At 47.0% G+C, this 6,000-nt stretch overlaps 1 protein-coding gene across 3 annotated transcripts in view; it reads right to left on the reverse strand.

The window, feature by feature from the left end:
• Mcm10 (minichromosome maintenance 10 replication initiation factor) overlaps positions 1–2,050 on the reverse strand; it is a 41,133-nt gene extending 39,083 nt beyond the window's left edge. The window contains exon 1 of one of the 3 annotated variants that reach the window (XM_045135113.1): positions 1,993–2,050. The gene's annotated coding sequence lies outside the window, so the exon portion shown is untranslated. Of the gene's footprint in view, positions 1–1,491; positions 1,608–1,693; positions 1,795–1,992 lie in introns of those variants that run through there. The other 2 variants (XM_045135112.1, XM_045135114.1) reach the window with 2 other exon arrangements.
• Between the last annotated feature and the right edge of the window lie 3,950 nt (positions 2,051–6,000).

A 6,000-nucleotide genomic window follows, 5' to 3' on the forward strand; every position in this document is an offset into this window, starting at 1 on the left:
ACATTATGGTAATTTTTTTTTTTTGAGACAGGATTTCATTAGCCCAGGCTGGCCTCAAACTGTGTAGCCTAGGGTGATTAAGCTCCTGATCCTCCTGCCTCCACTTCCCAAGTGCTGAGGTTACAGGTATGCACCACTGCACCCATTTTGGCAGTCCTGGGGTTTCAATCAGGTCTTTCGTGCATACTAGATAGGAACTGTACCCACTGAACGGAATCCTCAGCCCCATTACGGTGCTTTCTTTTTCTTATTCACCAAACATTTCCATAAATTAGGCGTCATACTTTGTGTTATCTCCTGAGGAATCTGCTAAACTGTAAGTTTCTTGAGAGTTAAGAGCCAACTGTCTTAGCACATTCCTACAGTCAGTCTCCATCTTTCAGCACAAACACTTGTGTGTATTGCTGAAGACTCCACATACTTGGGCTGCAAGGCCACTGAGAAATCCTGCTGGAGCTGAGCTGATAACCTCCTCCATGTAGACCAGCTGACAGAAAGCTGGAAGAAGCCATTCTGCACACAGGCCAATGGGAGAGAGAGAAATCACCATGAAGATACTCAACAGTGGACAACTGCAAGCCTTATATTTGGCCAGCCAGGCCAAATGAGCCAACAGGTACAATAGTGGCATGTCTGTCATGGTGGAAATCAACTGACCTCTAATTGGACTGGAGGCCAGCTCCATGGGAGGGAATACATCACTGATACTGAAAACTTAAAACAGGGGTAGTCATGAGCCCTAGGGGTGTAACGTCTGCTGCTGTCTGGCTAAATGTATATACATACTATTAACATCAAAATTCTTTTAATGTTCATACCCATATATTAATGCTACTCTCACTTATGGTAGAGAATCTTCTCTTTTCAGATGGCAATGACCTTGGGATGACTCAGAAGGCATCATGGTGCTGGAAAGAAGTAACAGGAGTGCTCAGCACTGCAATACACAATTTCCAAGGCTCAGGGCCTATTGCGGAAGAGGTGGTGGAAAGAATGTAAGAGCCAAAGGAAGGGTAGGACTCCTTACAACGTGCTCCCCCCAGACACAAAATAGCCTGGATATCCATGACCTCACAGTGCCTGACACTACCTACAGAAGCCCATAATAGTAGGAGGAAAAGATCATGATATCAAAATAAAAGAGAGACTGATTGAGATGGGGAGGGGATACGATGGAGAATGGGGTTTCAAAGGGGAAAGTGGGGGGAGGGAGGGCATTACCATGCGATATTGTTTACAATCATGGAAGTTGTTAAAAAAAAAATCGTGTACATACACTCGTGCTGGCCTTCACTTCCAGGACCATCCGACAAACTATGGTTCCTATCTCCAAAATGCTGCCTGACTCTCCCACTTCCCTCCAACTTAAAACTACCAAAATCCTGGAACAATCCACCATGAATCTGTTCCTTGAACAACTGCATTATACCCTCCTTATATTGGCCACTTGGTACCCCTGCAATCTCTTCTCCACAGGAAAGACAGTCTTACCCTTCGATTGTGGGAACGTAACCCAAACCATGCTATTCTTTGAGCTGAAATTCTCTGATGATTTTCCACTGCCCTTAGGACAACATGTACAGAGCCTGTGAGGCAGTGGGCCGTTCCGTCTCTCTTGTTTCTATATTCTCATTTCCCTGTGGACTCCACCCCAACTCGCTCCAGCTTCCAACCACGTTCCTGCCAGACTCGCCTGCTTCCAGCTCCTGGAACTAGGCTCGGCCATCGGGCTCTCGGGAGCCCTCGCCATCCTGCAGGAAATCAGCTCCCCAGCCGTGTCTGCAGGCCCCTCCCGAGCCCTCCGCTCACATCGCACCGTCCACGACCGCGGACGCGGGTGGGTGTGCCCGGGTGCAGAGCGCGCGCTCAGGCAACGGGGCTCGGGAGAGCGGGGAGGGCGTCACTCGCAGCGCCCTCCCCACGCCGGCGCCCGAGCGACCCCGGCCGGAGCCCGCGGCCTCCCTCGCCCGCTCGCTCGCGCCGGACACTCACCGCACGCCCGGAGCCCGCGCTCCGCGCTTCCCGCTCGCCCTCGGCCAACACCTCTTCCCCGCCCACAGCGGAACCCGCCAAAATTTCCAACTGGACTCCGCCTGCCTCTGACGTCAACGCGTACGGCCGCCAGGCCGCACTGACTGGCCACGCCGGAGGGACCTGAGAGCGAAGCGCCGCCTCTGTGTAAGGCAACGTGTTGGGTTGCGTCATCGGGCGCCATCTTTATTGAGGGCAGGGGACTTCCGGTGAGTCACGCGCTGGGCTTCTTTAAGTAAAAGGATCTGGCGCCCCCTAGTGCCAGAAAGTTTGAGAGTTCCCTCCGGGCGGTGGGAAGTCAAGGTCTCTTTCCAGAGCAGACTGATGGAGGGAGACCTTCTGAGGCCAGTTTCTGTTTTCTTTCTTTACATGCAGGGTAGCAACAGACGTACAAAAGCCTGGACCTTCCCCAAGCGCCAGCACTGCTGCTCTCATAAGGTTTCTCTGACGTAAGGGATCCTGCAGAAGTCTGAACAAGCTGGTTGGTTATCTCTCTTAGCTTTGCTGAGCTTATGTCCAATTGGGATAATTGGGCTTGAATACAGACAGATAGCAAATGTCTACTTTGGGGTTGGAGAGATGGCTCAACAGTTAAGGCACTTGCCTGCAAAGCGTAAGGACCAGGGTTCAATTCCCCAAGACCCACATAAGCCAGATGTACAAAGTGGCACATGCGTCTGCAGATAGTTTGCAGTGGCTAGAGGCCATGGCTCACCCATCTCTCTCTACCTCTCTCTCTCTCTCTACCTCTCTCTCTCTCTCTCTCTTCAAATAAATAAATAGACCATTTTTTGAAAATGTGTACTTTTCACTCAGTCTGACCTACAGGAACTAACTTATCTCTTCAGATTTCGTTTCAGCACCTGCAAATTGAGGGCAAGGTTAGATGACATTCTTGGATACAGAAGCCAATATTCCCCAGGGTGAGAATTGTAAATGTGTGTAAATTGTGAGAATGATAAACTTGTCAAAGTTGAAATAACCTCCATATTTTTCACAGAATATCCTTTAGTAAAACTCTGACCTCTATGTTGTTACCTAAAAATAGTGTTTGTACATAGTACTAATAACAGTTTCTAGCTGAAGAATAATATTTAGCCTTTACATGATTCCAAAAGATTTTTCGTTGTTGAGACAGGATCTCACTGTGTAATTCAGACTGTCCTGGAGTCCTTGCCTCCTGACTCAGTCACTAGATTGCTGATTTACTGGCTTAGATTGCTAAACCTCCCAGCTCCAAATGACACTACTCAGGCACCCAATTTCTCCACTAAGCAGCATGTCCAAGCTAAGGAGATGGGAGGCCTGTAATCTCAGTGCCTTGGAAGCCAGTAGGGATAGCAAAGTCAGCCTGGGCTACAAAGTGAAGGAGAGAGGGTGGGGGGAGAGGATGAGAGAGAGGGAGGGAGAGAGAGGATGAGAGACTATCATAAATACCCAAGTTTAGGAACATGCTGGTGTGGAAAATTCACAGTGATGGAGAGACTACAATAAATTGAAGAAAACTGTTTAAATGTTTCTCTGCCTCTGGTTAAAGGGTCCATCGTGGTCTAAGCTGTCCAGCAAATTCCTTGAGCAATTGTGATTGGTATTCTGAAGTTCCTTTCTTCCCCTCGAGTTTATAGATAGTCTGCTTCCCATTCCATATAAGGAGTGGGAAACATCATTCTGAGCCTTCATGTCTTACTGAAGTGAAAAATGAAACCATTTATATTGGAATTAGTATAGTGGCTTTATTTTTTATTTATTTACAGGAGGAGAGGATGGGTGTTTCTTGTGTTATAATGTATATATTTTTGCATCTTGGATTAATTTAATGCTTGGATTTTCTAGTTAGCTGCAGTGTTATTAGATGTGTCAATCAATCTGATGTTACAGATCTGGTAGGAGCTTCAGGTGCTAGGTGTGGCCCTTAAGACTCTCAGAGTATCTACCACAGTGACCCTTGATGTTGGGTTTGCCTGCTATAGAATATTCAAGTAGGCTGAGAGGAACAAAATATAGGCAGATTCTAAAATTTAACTAAAAAATGTACACATTCAATGAAAAACAGCACAGAGTTTTTATGCAAAAAGTAGGTATTATGATAACCAGATCCTCTAACAAAGTCACAGTCCCTTAGGGTGTGTGTTGCCCCACACCTTTAATCCTGTCAACTAGGAGGGTAAGATTTATGATCTGTTGAGGGTTCCAAGTCAGCTTGTGACCGAGTGAGACCATTCCCTAATGAACAACAGAAGAAGAAACAAAGCCACTATAAATCAGGAAGCAACAAATAACAAGCTCAAACCCATCAGATTTAACATATAATTTATCCTGATATGGAAGGTGTAATTAGCCCTTCCAATTCAAGCTTATATACCAGGCTTATTTGGTGGATACTGACATGGTGTAATCCCAGTTACCTTTTGGGATGATTTTGGTCTCAGTTATGCTGCGCCCTGCTTGGGTCCCTCTTTGGTGCTCTGTGGGTTCAAGTAGGCTGCCTGGGTCATTCGGTTGCTTCTCTGGTTACTGGTGCTGGGTGCTGTGATCTCCCTTACCCAGGTCTCTGGTGCTTGTGGTGGCAGTGGGGGAGGAAAGGCTGTGGATGGTGGCTCTAGTATCCCACTGGTCCACATGATCCTCTACCTCGTGATCTGCTCCTCTGTTGGTCACTACGGTCCTCCCTTCACATTTCTTGAGTTTGTGAGGAGCCCCGGTGTGAGAGGAAAATCCCCTCCAAAATATTTTATTTATTTATTTATTTATTTATTTATTTATTTATTTATTTGAGAGAGAGAGAGAGAGAGAGAGAGAACACAGGCGTGCCAGGACCTCTAGCCCTACAAACGAACTCCAGATGCATGTGCCGCCTTGTACATCTGGCTTTTGTGGGTCGTGAGGAATCAAACCTGGGTCCTTTGGCTTGCAGGCAAACGCCTTAACCACTAAGCAATCCTTCCAGCCCCTAGGTGGGTGTTTTGTTGAGGCAATCCACTAAAATAACATATGACAAACAGGACATGCTTAGGGGGGATATTATAGATTCACTTTTTGGTTTAAGAATGAGATGTAGAGGGGCTGGAGGATGGCTTAGCAGTTAAGGCATTTGCCTGCGAAGCCTAAGGACCCCAGTTTGATTCCCCAGGACCCACGTTAGCAAGATGCACAAGGGGGCACATGCATCTGGAGTTCATTTGTAGTAGCTGGAGGCCCTGCTGTGCCCATTCCCTCTTTCTTCTGCCTCTTCCTCTCTTTCAAAAAAATAAAATATTTTTAAAAAATGAGATCTAGAGGTGCTAGTCATATTTCTCATTGCTGTGGCAAAATACCTGAGAAAAAACAGCTTAAAAGAGGAAGAATTTGGGCTGGAGAGATGGCTTAGCGGTTAAGCACTTGCCTGTGAAGCTTCAGGACCTCGGTTCAAGGCTCAATTCCCCAGGACCCAAGTTAGCCAGATGCACAAGGGGGCGCACGCATCTGGAGTTCGTCTGCAGTGGCTAGAGGCCTTGGTGCACCCATTCTCTCTCTCTATCTGCCTCTTTCTCTCTGTCTGTCGCTCTCAAATAAATAAATAAACAAATATATTTTAAAAAAAAAAAGAGGAAGAATTTATTTTGACTCTGGTTTCTTGGCCTGTGGTGAGGTCAAGCATTGTGGCAGAAGGGCGTGACTGAACAGAACTACTTACCAGGTGGCCAGGAATCAAAGTGATATGGAAGTACCAGAAGCAAAGTTTATCATTCCAGAACATTCTCCCAGGGACTTGCTTCAAACAACAGGCCCCACTTTCCACAGTCCCACCACCTCCCAATCGTTTCTTGACCTTTGAGCCCATCAGTGGATTCATTGATGAAGGCAGGGCCGTCCTGTAGTGGGCAGCTTCACGCCGCTGGGATGAACCTCCAGACCAGGCATAGTTATGGAGGAAAGGATTTGTTTGAAGCTTACAGATCCAGGGGAAGTTCCATAAAGGCAGAAGAAGCT

This window comes from Jaculus jaculus, chromosome 15 (assembly GCF_020740685.1).
Source record: "Jaculus jaculus isolate mJacJac1 chromosome 15, mJacJac1.mat.Y.cur, whole genome shotgun sequence".
Taxonomy (NCBI): Eukaryota; Metazoa; Chordata; class Mammalia; order Rodentia; family Dipodidae; genus Jaculus; species Jaculus jaculus.